Source organism: Coffea arabica, chromosome 11e (assembly GCF_036785885.1).
Source record: "Coffea arabica cultivar ET-39 chromosome 11e, Coffea Arabica ET-39 HiFi, whole genome shotgun sequence".
Taxonomy (NCBI): Eukaryota; Viridiplantae; Streptophyta; class Magnoliopsida; order Gentianales; family Rubiaceae; genus Coffea; species Coffea arabica.
Genome location: NC_092331.1, coordinates 40,978,519 through 40,994,832, shown reverse-complemented (window position 1 = coordinate 40,994,832; position 16,314 = coordinate 40,978,519). Strand labels below are relative to the sequence as shown.

Genomic DNA, 16,314 nt, shown 5'->3' with positions numbered 1-16,314 from the left:
GTGTTTTCAGGTCGTGTCGAAAATTGCCACCCCTAGTTGCGGTGATACATTTGCGCCGACAAATTTGAGCGACGATCCGGGCTTTGATCGAGCCGTACCGTTCCTGATTTGTCTCGCGCCTTCAGATCCTCCTTCACGCTTCGACAAGAAGCAAACTATTAAGCAATCGTTCCGACGGAGCTAAATTACTACAGGATAAAGAACGAATAGGAAATTTGGATTTCGAAACAAAAAAGAGAGGGGTGCAACACGAGGACTTCCCAGGGGGTCACCCATCCTAGTACTACTCTCGCCCAAGCACGCTTAACTTCGGAGTTCTGATGGGATCCGGTGCATTAGTGCTGGTATGATCGCACCCGCCATGTTCCTTTCGCTTTATTCTTTTAAACTACCCCGTCCTGCGAAGCAGTGTGGCTTTTCTAGACCGAAATTCATTTTAAGCGTCAATTCAAGCATTTTCCTCTTATCCTTTTATTTATTTACTTTATATTTTTTTTTGTTATTGATTTGCACCCTGTTTTTTTCCCTCATCCCGCAACTCTAAATTATCATGAAATCAATCCTTCACGCTTGCAGTTAGGGGTGGCAATTCGGGTCCAAATCAGGTTGGCGGGTCGGGTTCGGGTCAACAGACCCGCCAGAAAATCTGTTGACCCGAACCCCGACCCGCCAACCCGTGACGGGTCAGGTATGCTGACCCGAACCCGAAAATTTCAGGTTTACTGGGCGGCGGGTCGACCCGAAATGACCCGAAACTTAATTTTAATTTATTAATTTATCACTGTAATTTCTAATAAAATCAATTTCTCACAAAACTAATTACATAATCAAGTAATAAAAATTTAAATAAATGATTCCAAATCAAATCTAAAATAAATTAAACACCGTAAAAGTGTTTTATCCCAAGCAAAATATAAAATAAATTAAAACAATACAAAAGTGAAAAATAATATAATATATTATTTGTCCAAGTATAATAATTTCAACTTCACACAAATTAAATAAATTCGTTTAGGATTAAGTAATTAATGCCTTTGAAAAAAAGAATAACTTAGTTTAGTTAGATAAAATTATTTTTATGTTTATTAAATTATTTTTAATTCGTAAACGGGTCATATCGGGTCATATCAGGTCACCACGGGTTGACCCGAAATCGACCGGTTTTCTTTTCGGGTTCATCGGGTCCAACCCGAATTCCCGAAACCTCAACCCAAACCCATTAATTTCGTGTTAGGTTCGTGTCGTGTTTTCAGGTCGTGTCGAAAATTGCCACCCCTAGTTGCGGTGATACATTTGCGCCGACAAATTTGAGCGACGATCCGGGCTTTGATCGAGCCGTACCGTTCCTGATTTGTCTCGCGCCTTCAGATCCTCCTTCACGCTTCGACAAGAAGCAAAATATTAAACAATCGTTCCGACGGAGCTAAATTACTACAGGATAAAGAACGAATAGGAAATTTGGATTTCGAAACAAAAAAGAAAAGGGTGCAACACGAGGACTTCCCAGGGGGTCACCCATCCTAGTACTACTCTCGCCCAAGCACGCTTAACTTCGGAGTTCTGATGGGATCCAGTGCATTAATGCTGGTATGATCGCACCCGCCATGTTCCTTTCGCTTTATTCTTTTAAATTACCCCGTCCTGCGAAGCAGTGTGGCTTTTCTAGACCGAAATTCATTTTAAGCGTCAATTCAAGCATTTTCCTCTTATCCTTTTATTTATTTACTTTATATTTTTTTTTGTTATTGATTTGCACCCTGTTTTTTTCCCTCATCCCGCAACTCTAAATTATCATGAAATCAATCCTTCACGCTTGCAGTTAGGGGTGGCAATTCGGGTCCAAATCAGGTTGGCGGGTCGGGTTCGGGTCAACAGACCCGCCAGAAAATCTGTTGACCCGAACCCCGACCCGCCAACCCGTGACGGGTCAGGTATGCTGACCCGAACCCGAAAATTTCAGGTTTACGGGGCGGCGGGTCGACCCGAAATGACCCGAAACTTAATTTTAATTTATTAATTTATCACTGTAATTTCTAATAAAATCAATTTCTCACAAAACTAATTACATAATCAAGTAATAAAAATTTAAATAAATGATTCCAAATCAAATCTAAAATAAATTAAACACCGTAAAAGTGTTTTATCCCAAGCAAAATATAAAATAAATTAAAACAATACAAAAGTGAAAAATAATATAATATATTATTTGTCCAAGTATAATAATTTCAACTTCACACAAATTAAATAAATTCGTTTAGGATTAAGTAATTAATGCCTTTGAAAAAAAGAATAACTTAGTTTAGTTAGATAAAATTATTTTTATGTTTATTAAATTATTTTTAATTCGTAAACGGGTCATATCAGGTCACCACGGGTTGACCCGAAATCGACCGGTTTTCTTTTCGGGTTCATCGGGTCCAACCCGATTCTGACCCGAATTCCCGAAACCTCAACCCAAACCCATTAATTTCGTGTTAGGTTCGTGTCGTGTTTTCAAGTCGTGTCGAAAATTGCCACCCCTAGTTGCGGTGATACATTTGCGCCGACAAATTTGAGCGACGATCCGGGCTTTGATCGAGCCGTACCGTTCCTGATTTGTCTCGCGCCTTCAGATCCTCCTTCACGCTTCGACAAGAAGCAAACTATTAAGCAATCGTTCCGACGGAGCTAAATTACTACAGGATAAAGAACGAATAGGAAATTTGGATTTCGAAACAAAAAAGAGAGGGGTGCAACACGAGGACTTCCCAGGGGGTCACCCATCCTAGTACTACTCTCGCCCAAGCACGCTTAACTTCGGAGTTCTGATGGGATCCGGTGCATTAGTGCTGGTATGATCGCACCCGCCATGTTCCTTTCGCTTTATTCTTTTAAACTACCCCGTCCTGCGAAGCAGTGTGGCTTTTCTAGACCGAAATTCATTTTAAGCGTCAATTCAAGCATTTTCCTCTTATCCTTTTATTTATTTACTTTATATTTTTTTTTGTTATTGATTTGCACCCTGTTTTTTTCCCTCATCCCGCAACTCTAAATTATCATGAAATCAATCCTTCACGCTTGCAGTTAGGGGTGGCAATTCGGGTCCAAATCAGGTTGGCGGGTCGGGTTCGGGTCAACAGACCCGCCAGAAAATCTGTTGACCCGAACCCCGACCCGCCAACCCGTGACGGGTCAGGTATGCTGACCCGAACCCGAAAATTTCAGGTTTACGGGGCGGCGGGTCGACCCGAAATGACCCGAAACTTAATTTTAATTTATTAATTTATCACTGTAATTTCTGATAAAATCAATTTCTCACAAAACTAATTACATAATCAAGTAATAAAAATTTAAATAAATGATTCCAAATCAAATCTAAAATAAATTAAACACCGTAAAAGTGTTTTATCCCAAGCAAAATATAAAATAAATTAAAACAATACAAAAGTGAAAAATAATATAATATATTATTTGTCCAAGTATAATAATTTCAACTTCACACAAATTAAATAAATTCGTTTAGGATTAAGTAATTAATGCCTTTGAAAAAAAGAATAACTTAGTTTAGTTAGATAAAATTATTTTTATGTTTATTAAATTATTTTTAATTCGTAAACGGGTCATATCGGGTCATATCAGGTCACCACGGGTTGACCCGAAATCGACCGGTTTTCTTTTCGGGTTCATCGGGTCCAACCCGAATTCCCGAAACCTCAACCCAAACCCATTAATTTCGTGTTAGGTTCGTGTCGTGTTTTCAGGTCGTGTCGAAAATTGCCACCCCTAGTTGCGGTGATACATTTGCGCCGACAAATTTGAGCGACGATCCGGGCTTTGATCGAGCCGTACCGTTCCTGATTTGTCTCGCGCCTTCAGATCCTCCTTCACGCTTCGACAAGAAGCAAACTATTAAGCAATCGTTCCGACGGAGCTAAATTACTACAGGATAAAGAACGAATAGGAAATTTGGATTTCGAAACAAAAAAGAGAGGGGTGCAACACGAGGACTTCCCAGGGGGTCACCCAACCTAGTACTACTCTCGCCCAAGCACGCTTAACTTCGGAGTTCTGATGGGATCCGGTGCATTAGTGCTGGTATGATCGCACCCGCCATGTTCCTTTCGCTTTATTCTTTTAAACTACCCCGTCCTGCGAAGCAGTGTGGGTTTTGTAGACCGAAATTCATTTTAAGCGTCAATTCAAGCATTTTCCTCTTATCCATTTATTTATTTACTTTATATTTTTTTTTGTTATTGATTTGCACCCTGTTTTTTTCCCTCATCCCGCAACTCTAAATTATCATGAAATCAATCCTTCACGCTTGCAGTTAGGGGTGGCAATTCGGGTCCAAATCAGGTTGGCGGGTCGGGTTCGGGTCAACAGACCCGCCAGAAATTCTGTTGACCCGAACCCCGACCCGCCAACCCGTGACGGGTCAGGTATGCTGACCCGAACCCGAAAATTTCAGGTTTACGGGGCGGCGGGTCGACCCGAAATGACCCGAAACTTAATTTTAATTTATTAATTTATCACTGTAATTTCTAATAAAATCAATTTCTCACAAAACTAATTACATAATCAAGTAATAAAAATTTAAATAAATGATTCCAAATCAAATCTAAAATAAATTAAACACCGTAAAAGTGTTTTATCCCAAGCAAAATATAAAATAAATTAAAACAATACAAAAGTGAAAAATAATATAATATATTATTTGTCCAAGTATAATAATTTCAACTTCACACAAATTAAATAAATTCGTTTAGGATTAAGTAATTAATGCCTTTGAAAAAAAGAATAACTTAGTTTAGTTAGATAAAATTATTTTTATGTTTATTAAATTATTTTTAATTCGTAAACGGGTCATATCAGGTCACCACGGGTTGACCCGAAATCGACCGGTTTTCTTTTCGGGTTCATCGGGTCCAACCCGATTCTGACCCGAATTCCCGAAACCTCAACCCAAACCCATTAATTTCGTGTTAGGTTCGTGTCGTGTTTTCAGGTCGTGTCGAAAATTGCCACCCCTAGTTGCGGTGATACATTTGCGCCGACAAATTTGAGCGACGATCCGGGCTTTGATCGAGCCGTACCGTTCCTGATTTGTCTCGCGCCTTCAGATCCTCCTTCACGCTTCGACAAGAAGCAAACTATTAAGCAATCGTTCCGACGGAGCTAAATTACTACAGGATAAAGAACGAATAGGAAATTTGGATTTCGAAACAAAAAAGAGAGGGGTGCAACACGAGGACTTCCCAGGGGGTCACCCATCCTAGTACTACTCTCGCCCAAGCACGCTTAACTTCGGAGTTCTGATGGGATCCGGTGCATTAGTGCTGGTATGATCGCACCCGCCATGTTCCTTTCGCTTTATTCTTTTAAACTACCCCGTCCTGCGAAGCAGTGTGGCTTTTCTAGACCGAAATTCATTTTAAGCGTCAATTCAAGCATTTTCCTCTTATCCTTTTATTTATTTACTTTATATTTTTTTTTGTTATTGATTTGCACCCTGTTTTTTTCCCTCATCCCGCAACTCTAAATTATCATGAAATCAATCCTTCACGCTTGCAGTTAGGGGTGGCAATTCGGGTCCAAATCAGGTTGGCGGGTCGGGTTCGGGTCAACAGACCCGCCAGAAAATCTGTTGACCCGAACCCCGACCCGCCAACCCGTGACGGGTCAGGTATGCTGACCCGAACCCGAAAATTTCAGGTTTACTGGGCGGCGGGTCGACCCGAAATAACCCGAAACTTAATTTTAATTTATTAATTTATCACTGTAATTTCTAATAAAATCAATTTCTCACAAAACTAATTACATAATCAAGTAATAAAAATTTAAATAAATGATTCCAAATCAAATCTAAAATAAATTAAACACCGTAAAAGTGTTTTATCCCAAGCAAAATATAAAATAAATTAAAACAATACAAAAGTGAAAAATAATATAATATATTATTTGTCCAAGTATAATAATTTCAACTTCACACAAATTAAATAAATTCGTTTAGGATTAAGTAATTAATGCCTTTGAAAAAAAGAATAACTTAGTTTAGTTAGATAAAATTATTTTTATGTTTATTAAATTATTTTTAATTCGTAAACGGGTCATATCGGGTCATATCAGGTCACCACGGGTTGACCCGAAATCGACCGGTTTTCTTTTCGGGTTCATCGGGTCCAACCCGAATTCCCGAAACCTCAACCCAAACCCATTAATTTCGTGTTAGGTTCGTGTCGTGTTTTCAGGTCGTGTCGAAAATTGCCACCCCTAGTTGCGGTGATACATTTGCGCCGACAAATTTGAGCGACGATCCGGGCTTTGATCGAGCCGTACCGTTCCTGATTTGTCTCGCGCCTTCAGATCCTCCTTCACGCTTCGACAAGAAGCAAAATATTAAACAATCGTTCCGACGGAGCTAAATTACTACAGGATAAAGAACGAATAGGAAATTTGGATTTCGAAACAAAAAAGAAAAGGGTGCAACACGAGGACTTCCCAGGGGGTCACCCATCCTAGTACTATTCTCGCCCAAGCACGCTTAACTTCGGAGTTCTGATGGGATCCGGTGCATTATTGCTGGTATGATCGCACCCGCCATGTTCCTTTCGCTTTATTCTTTTAAACTACCCCGTCCTGCGAAGCAGTGTGGCTTTTCTAGACCGAAATTCATTTTAAGCGTCAATTCAAGCATTTTCCTCTTATCCTTTTATTTATTTACTTTATATTTTTTTTTGTTATTGATTTGCACCCTGTTTTTTTCCCTCATCCCGCAACTCTAAATTATCATGAAATCAATCCTTCACGCTTGCAGTTAGGGGTGGCAATTCGGGTCCAAATCAGGTTGGCGGGTCGGGTTCGGGTCAACAGACCCGCCAGAAAATCTGTTGACCCGAACCCCGACCCGCCAACCCGTGACGGGTCAGGTATGCTGACCCGAACCCGAAAATTTCAGGTTTACGGGGCGGCGGGTCGACCCGAAATGACCCGAAACTTAATTTTAATTTATTAATTTATCACTGTAATTTCTAATAAAATCAATTTCTCACAAAACTAATTACATAATCAAGTAATAAAAATTTAAATAAATGATTCCAAATCAAATCTAAAATAAATTAAACACCGTAAAAGTGTTTTATCCCAAGCAAAATATAAAATAAATTAAAACAATACAAAAGTGAAAAATAATATAATATATTATTTGTCCAAGTATAATAATTTCAACTTCACACAAATTAAATAAATTCGTTTAGGATTAAGTAATTAATGCCTTTGAAAAAAAGAATAACTTAGTTTAGTTAGATAAAATTATTTTTATGTTTATTAAATTATTTTTAATTCGTAAACGGGTCATATCAGGTCACCACGGGTTGACCCGAAATCGACCGGTTTTCTTTTCGGGTTCATCGGGTCCAACCCGATTCTGACCCGAATTCCCGAAACCTCAACCCAAACCCATTAATTTCGTGTTAGGTTCGTGTCGTGTTTTCAAGTCGTGTCGAAAATTGCCACCCCTAGTTGCGGTGATACATTTGCGCCGACAAATTTGAGCGACGATCCGGGCTTTGATCGAGCCGTACCGTTCCTGATTTGTCTCGCGCCTTCAGATCCTCCTTCACGCTTCGACAAGAAGCAAACTATTAAGCAATCGTTCCGACGGAGCTAAATTACTACAGGATAAAGAACGAATAGGAAATTTGGATTTCGAAACAAAAAAGAGAGGGGTGCAACACGAGGACTTCCCAGGGGGTCACCCATCCTAGTACTACTCTCGCCCAAGCACGCTTAACTTCGGAGTTCTGATGGGATCCGGTGCATTAGTGCTGGTATGATCGCACCCGCCATGTTCCTTTCGCTTTATTCTTTTAAACTACCCCGTCCTGCGAAGCAGTGTGGCTTTTCTAGACCGAAATTCATTTTAAGCGTCAATTCAAGCATTTTCCTCTTATCCTTTTATTTATTTACTTTATATTTTTTTTTGTTATTGATTTGCACCCTGTTTTTTTCCCTCATCCCGCAACTCTAAATTATCATGAAATCAATCCTTCACGCTTGCAGTTAGGGGTGGCAATTCGGGTCCAAATCAGGTTGGCGGGTCGGGTTCGGGTCAACAGACCCGCCAGAAAATCTGTTGACCCGAACCCCGACCCGCCAACCCGTGACGGGTCAGGTATGCTGACCCGGACCCGAAAATTTCAGGTTTACGGGGCGGCGGGTCGACCCGAAATGACCCGAAACTTAATTTTAATTTATTAATTTATCACTGTAATTTCTGATAAAATCAATTTCTCACAAAACTAATTACATAATCAAGTAATAAAAATTTAAATAAATGATTCCAAATCAAATCTAAAATAAATTAAACACCGTAAAAGTGTTTTATCCCAAGCAAAATATAAAATAAATTAAAACAATACAAAAGTGAAAAATAATATAATATATTATTTGTCCAAGTATAATAATTTCAACTTCACACAAATTAAATAAATTCGTTTAGGATTAAGTAATTAATGCCTTTGAAAAAAAGAATAACTTAGTTTAGTTAGATAAAATTATTTTTATGTTTATTAAATTATTTTTAATTCGTAAACGGGTCATATCGGGTCATATCAGGTCACCACGGGTTGACCCGAAATCGACCGGTTTTCTTTTCGGGTTCATCGGGTCCAACCCGAATTCCCGAAACCTCAACCCAAACCCATTAATTTCGTGTTAGGTTCGTGTCGTGTTTTCAGGTCGTGTCGAAAATTGCCACCCCTAGTTGCGGTGATACATTTGCGCCGACAAATTTGAGCGACGATCCGGGCTTTGATCGAGCCGTACCGTTCCTGATTTGTCTCGCGCCTTCAGATCCTCCTTCACGCTTCGACAAGAAGCAAACTATTAAGCAATCGTTCCGACGGAGCTAAATTACTACAGGATAAAGAACGAATAGGAAATTTGGATTTCGAAACAAAAAAGAGAGGGGTGCAACACGAGGACTTCCCAGGGGGTCACCCAACCTAGTACTACTCTCGCCCAAGCACGCTTAACTTCGGAGTTCTGATGGGATCCGGTGCATTAGTGCTGGTATGATCGCACCCGCCATGTTCCTTTCGCTTTATTCTTTTAAACTACCCCGTCCTGCGAAGCAGTGTGGGTTTTGTAGACCGAAATTCATTTTAAGCGTCAATTCAAGCATTTTCCTCTTATCCATTTATTTATTTACTTTATATTTTTTTTTGTTATTGATTTGCACCCTGTTTTTTTCCCTCATCCCGCAACTCTAAATTATCATGAAATCAATCCTTCACGCTTGCAGTTAGGGGTGGCAATTCGGGTCCAAATCAGGTTGGCGGGTCGGGTTCGGGTCAACAGACCCGCCAGAAATTCTGTTGACCCGAACCCCGACCCGCCAACCCGTGACGGGTCAGGTATGCTGACCCGAACCCGAAAATTTCAGGTTTACGGGGCGGCGGGTCGACCCGAAATGACCCGAAACTTAATTTTAATTTATTAATTTATCACTGTAATTTCTAATAAAATCAATTTCTCACAAAACTAATTACATAATCAAGTAATAAAAATTTAAATAAATGATTCCAAATCAAATCTAAAATAAATTAAACACCGTAAAAGTGTTTTATCCCAAGCAAAATATAAAATAAATTAAAACAATACAAAAGTGAAAAATAATATAATATATTATTTGTCCAAGTATAATAATTTCAACTTCACACAAATTAAATAAATTCGTTTAGGATTAAGTAATTAATGCCTTTGAAAAAAAGAATAACTTAGTTTAGTTAGATAAAATTATTTTTATGTTTATTAAATTATTTTTAATTCGTAAACGGGTCATATCAGGTCACCACGGGTTGACCCGAAATCGACCGGTTTTCTTTTCGGGTTCATCGGGTCCAACCCGATTCTGACCCGAATTCCCGAAACCTCAACCCAAACCCATTAATTTCGTGTTAGGTTCGTGTCGTGTTTTCAGGTCGTGTCGAAAATTGCCACCCCTAGTTGCGGTGATACATTTGCGCCGACAAATTTGAGCGACGATCCGGGCTTTGATCGAGCCGTACCGTTCCTGATTTGTCTCGCGCCTTCAGATCCTCCTTCACGCTTCGACAAGAAGCAAACTATTAAGCAATCGTTCCGACGGAGCTAAATTACTACAGGATAAAGAACGAATAGGAAATTTGGATTTCGAAACAAAAAAGAGAGGGGTGCAACACGAGGACTTCCCAGGGGGTCACCCATCCTAGTACTACTCTCGCCCAAGCACGCTTAACTTCGGAGTTCTGATGGGATCCGGTGCATTAGTGCTGGTATGATCGCACCCGCCATGTTCCTTTCGCTTTATTCTTTTAAACTACCCCGTCCTGCGAAGCAGTGTGGCTTTTCTAGACCGAAATTCATTTTAAGCGTCAATTCAAGCATTTTCCTCTTATCCTTTTATTTATTTACTTTATATTTTTTTTTGTTATTGATTTGCACCCTGTTTTTTTCCCTCATCCCGCAACTCTAAATTATCATGAAATCAATCCTTCACGCTTGCAGTTAGGGGTGGCAATTCGGGTCCAAATCAGGTTGGCGGGTCGGGTTCGGGTCAACAGACCCGCCAGAAAATCTGTTGACCCGAACCCCGACCCGCCAACCCGTGACGGGTCAGGTATGCTGACCCGAACCCGAAAATTTCAGGTTTACTGGGCGGCGGGTCGACCCGAAATAACCCGAAACTTAATTTTAATTTATTAATTTATCACTGTAATTTCTAATAAAATCAATTTCTCACAAAACTAATTACATAATCAAGTAATAAAAATTTAAATAAATGATTCCAAATCAAATCTAAAATAAATTAAACACCGTAAAAGTGTTTTATCCCAAGCAAAATATAAAATAAATTAAAACAATACAAAAGTGAAAAATAATATAATATATTATTTGTCCAAGTATAATAATTTCAACTTCACACAAATTAAATAAATTCGTTTAGGATTAAGTAATTAATGCCTTTGAAAAAAAGAATAACTTAGTTTAGTTAGATAAAATTATTTTTATGTTTATTAAATTATTTTTAATTCGTAAACGGGTCATATCGGGTCATATCAGGTCACCACGGGTTGACCCGAAATCGACCGGTTTTCTTTTCGGGTTCATCGGGTCCAACCCGAATTCCCGAAACCTCAACCCAAACCCATTAATTTCGTGTTAGGTTCGTGTCGTGTTTTCAGGTCGTGTCGAAAATTGCCACCCCTAGTTGCGGTGATACATTTGCGCCGACAAATTTGAGCGACGATCCGGGCTTTGATCGAGCCGTACCGTTCCTGATTTGTCTCGCGCCTTCAGATCCTCCTTCACGCTTCGACAAGAAGCAAAATATTAAACAATCGTTCCGACGGAGCTAAATTACTACAGGATAAAGAACGAATAGGAAATTTGGATTTCGAAACAAAAAAGAAAAGGGTGCAACACGAGGACTTCCCAGGGGGTCACCCATCCTAGTACTATTCTCGCCCAAGCACGCTTAACTTCGGAGTTCTGATGGGATCCGGTGCATTATTGCTGGTATGATCGCACCCGCCATGTTCCTTTCGCTTTATTCTTTTAAACTACCCCGTCCTGCGAAGCAGTGTGGCTTTTCTAGACCGAAATTCATTTTAAGCGTCAATTCAAGCATTTTCCTCTTATCCTTTTATTTATTTACTTTATATTTTTTTTTGTTATTGATTTGCACCCTGTTTTTTTCCCTCATCCCGCAACTCTAAATTATCATGAAATCAATCCTTCACGCTTGCAGTTAGGGGTGGCAATTCGGGTCCAAATCAGGTTGGCGGGTCGGGTTCGGGTCAACAGACCCGCCAGAAAATCTGTTGACCCGAACCCCGACCCGCCAACCCGTGACGGGTCAGGTATGCTGACCCGAACCCGAAAATTTCAGGTTTACGGGGCGGCGGGTCGACCCGAAATGACCCGAAACTTAATTTTAATTTATTAATTTATCACTGTAATTTCTAATAAAATCAATTTCTCACAAAACTAATTACATAATCAAGTAATAAAAATTTAAATAAATGATTCCAAATCAAATCTAAAATAAATTAAACACCGTAAAAGTGTTTTATCCCAAGCAAAATATAAAATAAATTAAAACAATACAAAAGTGAAAAATAATATAATATATTATTTGTCCAAGTATAATAATTTCAACTTCACACAAATTAAATAAATTCGTTTAGGATTAAGTAATTAATGCCTTTGAAAAAAAGAATAACTTAGTTTAGTTAGATAAAATTATTTTTATGTTTATTAAATTATTTTTAATTCGTAAACGGGTCATATCAGGTCACCACGGGTTGACCCGAAATCGACCGGTTTTCTTTTCGGGTTCATCGGGTCCAACCCGATTCTGACCCGAATTCCCGAAACCTCAACCCAAACCCATTAATTTCGTGTTAGGTTCGTGTCGTGTTTTCAGGTCGTGTCGAAAATTGCCACCCCTAGTTGCGGTGATACATTTGCGCCGACAAATTTGAGCGACGATCCGGGCTTTGATCGAGCCGTACCGTTCCTGATTTGTCTCGCGCCTTCAGATCCTCCTTCACGCTTCGACAAGAAGCAAAATATTAAGCAATCGTTCCGACGGAGCTAAATTACTACAGGATAAAGAACGAATAGGAAATTTGGATTTCGAAACAAAAAAGAGAGGGGTGCAACACGAGGACTTCCCAGGGGGTCACCCATCCTAGTACTACTCTCGCCCAAGCACGCTTAACTTCGGAGTTCTGATGGGATCCGGTGCATTAGTGCTGGTATGATCGCACCCGCCATGTTCCTTTCGCTTTATTCTTTTAAACTACCCCGTCCTGCGAAGCAGTGTGGCTTTTCTAGACCGAAATTCATTTTAAGCATCAATTCAAGCATTTTCCTCTTATCCTTTTATTTATTTACTTTATATTTTTTTTTGTTATTGATTTGCACCCTGTTTTTTTCCCTCATCCCGCAACTCTAAATTATCATGAAATAAATCCTTCACGCTTGCAGTTAGGGGTGGCAATTCGGGTCCAAATCAGGTTGGCGGGTCGGGTTCGGGTCAACAGACCCGCCAGAAAATCTGTTGACCCGAACCCCGACCCGCCAACCCGTGACGGGTCAGGTATGCTGACCCGAACCCGAAAATTTCAGGTTTACGGGGCGGCGGGTCGACCCGAAATGACCCGAAACTTAATTTTAATTTATTAATTTATCACTGTAATTTCTAATAAAATCAATTTCTCACAAAACTAATTACATAATCAAGTAATAAAAATTTAAATAAATGATTCCAAATCAAATCTAAAATAAATTAAACACCGTAAAAGTGTTTTATCCCAAGCAAAATATAAAATAAATTAAAACAATACAAAAGTGAAAAATAATATAATATATTATTTGTCCAAGTATAATAATTTCAACTTCACACAAATTAAATAAATTCGTTTAGGATTAAGTAATTAATGCCTTTGAAAAAAAGAATAACTTAGTTTAGTTAGATAAAATTATTTTTATGTTTATTAAATTATTTTTAATTCGTAAACGGGTCATATCAGGTCACCACGGGTTGACCCGAAATCGACCGGTTTTCTTTTCGGGTTCATCGGGTCCAACCCGATTCTGACCCGAATTCCCGAAACCTCAACCCAAACCCATTAATTTCGTGTTAGGTTCGTGTCGTGTTTTCAGGTCGTGTCGAAAATTGCCACCCCTAGTTGCGGTGATACATTTGCGCCGACAAATTTGAGCGACGATCCGGGCTTTGATCGAGCCGTACCGTTCCTGATTTGTCTCGCGCCTTCAGATCCTCCTTCACGCTTCGACAAGAAGCAAAATATTAAGCAATCGTTCCGACGGAGCTAAATTACTACAGGATAAAGAACGAATAGGAAATTTGGATTTCGAAACAAAAAAGAGAGGGGTGCAACACGAGGACTTCCCAGGGGGTCACCCATCCTAGTACTACTCTCGCCCAAGCACGCTTAACTTCGGAGTTCTGATGGGATCCGGTGCATTAGTGCTGGTATGATCGCACCCGCCATGTTCCTTTCGCTTTATTCTTTTAAACTACCCCGTCCTGCGAAGCAGTGTGGCTTTTCTAGACCGAAATTCATTTTAAGCGTCAATTCAAGCATTTTCCTCTTATCCTTTTATTTATTTACTTTATATTTTTTTTTGTTATTGATTTGCACCCTGTTTTTTTCCCTCATCCCGCAACTCTAAATTATCATGAAATCAATCCTTCACGCTTGCAGTTAGGGGTGGCAATTCGGGTCCAAATCAGGTTGGCGGGTCGGGTTCGGGTCAACAGACCCGCCAGAAATTCTGTTGACCCGAACCCCGACCCGCCAACCCGTGACGGGTCAGGTATGCTGACCCGAACCCGAAAATTTCAGGTTTACGGGGCGGCGGGTCGACCCGAAATGACCCGAAACTTAATTTTAATTTATTAATTTATCACTGTAATTTCTAATAAAATCAATTTCTCACAAAACTAATTACATAATCAAGTAATAAAAATTTAAATAAATGATTCCAAATCAAATCTAAAATAAATTAAACACCGTAAAAGTGTTTTATCCCAAGCAAAATATAAAATAAATTAAAACAATACAAAAGTGAAAAATAATATAATATATTATTTGTCCAAGTATAATAATTTCAACTTCACACAAATTAAATAAATTCGTTTAGGATTAAGTAATTAATGCCTTTGAAAAAAAGAATAACTTAGTTTAGTTAGATAAAATTATTTTTATGTTTATTAAATTATTTTTAATTCGTAAACGGGTCATATCAGGTCACCACGGGTTGACCCGAAATCGACCGGTTTTCTTTTCGGGTTCATCGGGTCCAACCCGATTCTGACCCGAATTCCCGAAACCTCAACCCAAACCCATTAATTTCGTGTTAGGTTCGTGTCGTGTTTTCAGGTCGTGTCGAAAATTGCCACCCCTAGTTGCGGTGATACATTTGCGCCGACAAATTTGAGCGACGATCCGGGCTTTGATCGAGCCGTACCGTTCCTGATTTGTCTCGCGCCTTCAGATCCTCCTTCACGCTTCGACAAGAAGCAAACTATTAAGCAATCGTTCCGACGGAGCTAAATTACTACAGGATAAAGAACGAATAGGAAATTTGGATTTCGAAACAAAAAAGAGAGGGGTGCAACACGAGGACTTCCCAGGGGGTCACCCAACCTAGTACTACTCTCGCCCAAGCACGCTTAACTTCGGAGTTCTGATGGGATCCGGTGCATTAGTGCTGGTATGATCGCACCCGCCATGTTCCTTTCGCTTTATTCTTTTAAACTACCCCGTCCTGCGAAGCAGTGTGGGTTTTGTAGACCGAAATTCATTTTAAGCGTCAATTCAAGCATTTTCCTCTTATCCATTTATTTATTTACTTTATATTTTTTTTTGTTATTGATTTGCACCCTGTTTTTTTCCCTCATCCCGCAACTCTAAATTATCATGAAATCAATCCTTCACGCTTGCAGTTAGGGGTGGCAATTCGGGTCCAAATCAGGTTGGCGGGTCGGGTTCGGGTCAACAGACCCGCCAGAAATTCTGTTGACCCGAACCCCGACCCGCCAACCCGTGACGGGTCAGGTATGCTGACCCGAACCCGAAAATTTCAGGTTTACGGGGCGGCGGGTCGACCCGAAATGACCCGAAACTTAATTTTAATTTATTAATTTATCACTGTAATTTCTAATAAAATCAATTTCTCACAAAACTAATTACATAATCAAGTAATAAAAATTTAAATAAATGATTCCAAATCAAATCTAAAATAAATTAAACACCGTAAAAGTGTTTTATCCCAAGCAAAATATAAAATAAATTAAAACAATACAAAAGTGAAAAATAATATAATATATTATTTGTCCAAGTATAATAATTTCAACTTCACACAAATTAAATAAATTCGTTTAGGATTAAGTAATTAATGCCTTTGAAAAAAAGAATAACTTAGTTTAGTTAGATAAAATTATTTTTATGTTTATTAAATTATTTTTAATTCGTAAACGGGTCATATCGGGTCATATCAGGTCACCACGGGTTGACCCGAAATCGACCGGTTTTCTTTTCGGGTTCATCGGGTCCAACCCGATTCTGACCCGAATTCCCGAAACCTCAACCCAAACCCATTAATTTCGTGTTAGGTTCGTGTCGTGTTTTCAGGTCGTGTCGAAAATTGCCACCCCTAGTTGCGGTGATACATTTGCGCCGACAAATTTGAGCGACGATCCGGGCTTTGATCGAGCCGTACCGTTCCTGATTTGTCTCGCGCCTTCAGATCCTCCTTCAC

The 16,314-nt window shown here is 39.4% G+C and overlaps 13 non-coding genes across 13 annotated transcripts; all 13 read right to left on the bottom strand.

Moving 5' to 3' along the window:
- Positions 1-239: 239 nt before the first annotated feature.
- On the bottom strand, positions 240-358 carry LOC140028813 (5S ribosomal RNA). The gene has a single exon (XR_011832718.1). It is a non-coding gene; the product is annotated as a 5S ribosomal RNA (ribosomal RNA).
- Positions 359-1,482: 1,124 nt separating this feature from the next.
- LOC140031086 (5S ribosomal RNA) lies at positions 1,483-1,601 on the bottom strand. The gene has a single exon (XR_011835007.1). It is a non-coding gene; the product is annotated as a 5S ribosomal RNA (ribosomal RNA).
- A 1,125-nt stretch (positions 1,602-2,726) lies between these two features.
- LOC140028812 (5S ribosomal RNA) lies at positions 2,727-2,845 on the bottom strand. The gene has a single exon (XR_011832717.1). It is a non-coding gene; the product is annotated as a 5S ribosomal RNA (ribosomal RNA).
- A 1,124-nt stretch (positions 2,846-3,969) lies between these two features.
- LOC140030089 (5S ribosomal RNA) lies at positions 3,970-4,088 on the bottom strand. Its single transcript, XR_011834003.1, has one exon. It is a non-coding gene; the product is annotated as a 5S ribosomal RNA (ribosomal RNA).
- A 1,125-nt stretch (positions 4,089-5,213) lies between these two features.
- On the bottom strand, positions 5,214-5,332 carry LOC140028811 (5S ribosomal RNA). The gene has a single exon (XR_011832716.1). It is a non-coding gene; the product is annotated as a 5S ribosomal RNA (ribosomal RNA).
- Positions 5,333-6,456: 1,124 nt separating this feature from the next.
- LOC140031435 (5S ribosomal RNA) lies at positions 6,457-6,575 on the bottom strand. Its single transcript, XR_011835356.1, has one exon. It is a non-coding gene; the product is annotated as a 5S ribosomal RNA (ribosomal RNA).
- A 1,125-nt stretch (positions 6,576-7,700) lies between these two features.
- Positions 7,701-7,819, bottom strand: LOC140028810 (5S ribosomal RNA). The gene has a single exon (XR_011832715.1). It is a non-coding gene; the product is annotated as a 5S ribosomal RNA (ribosomal RNA).
- A 1,124-nt stretch (positions 7,820-8,943) lies between these two features.
- LOC140030088 (5S ribosomal RNA) lies at positions 8,944-9,062 on the bottom strand. The gene has a single exon (XR_011834002.1). It is a non-coding gene; the product is annotated as a 5S ribosomal RNA (ribosomal RNA).
- A 1,125-nt stretch (positions 9,063-10,187) lies between these two features.
- LOC140028809 (5S ribosomal RNA) lies at positions 10,188-10,306 on the bottom strand. Its single transcript, XR_011832714.1, has one exon. It is a non-coding gene; the product is annotated as a 5S ribosomal RNA (ribosomal RNA).
- Positions 10,307-11,430: 1,124 nt separating this feature from the next.
- LOC140031434 (5S ribosomal RNA) lies at positions 11,431-11,549 on the bottom strand. Its single transcript, XR_011835355.1, has one exon. It is a non-coding gene; the product is annotated as a 5S ribosomal RNA (ribosomal RNA).
- A 1,125-nt stretch (positions 11,550-12,674) lies between these two features.
- Positions 12,675-12,793, bottom strand: LOC140028808 (5S ribosomal RNA). Its single transcript, XR_011832713.1, has one exon. It is a non-coding gene; the product is annotated as a 5S ribosomal RNA (ribosomal RNA).
- Positions 12,794-13,918: 1,125 nt separating this feature from the next.
- LOC140028807 (5S ribosomal RNA) lies at positions 13,919-14,037 on the bottom strand. The gene has a single exon (XR_011832712.1). It is a non-coding gene; the product is annotated as a 5S ribosomal RNA (ribosomal RNA).
- Positions 14,038-15,162: 1,125 nt separating this feature from the next.
- Positions 15,163-15,281, bottom strand: LOC140030087 (5S ribosomal RNA). Its single transcript, XR_011834001.1, has one exon. It is a non-coding gene; the product is annotated as a 5S ribosomal RNA (ribosomal RNA).
- Between the last annotated feature and the right edge of the window lie 1,033 nt (positions 15,282-16,314).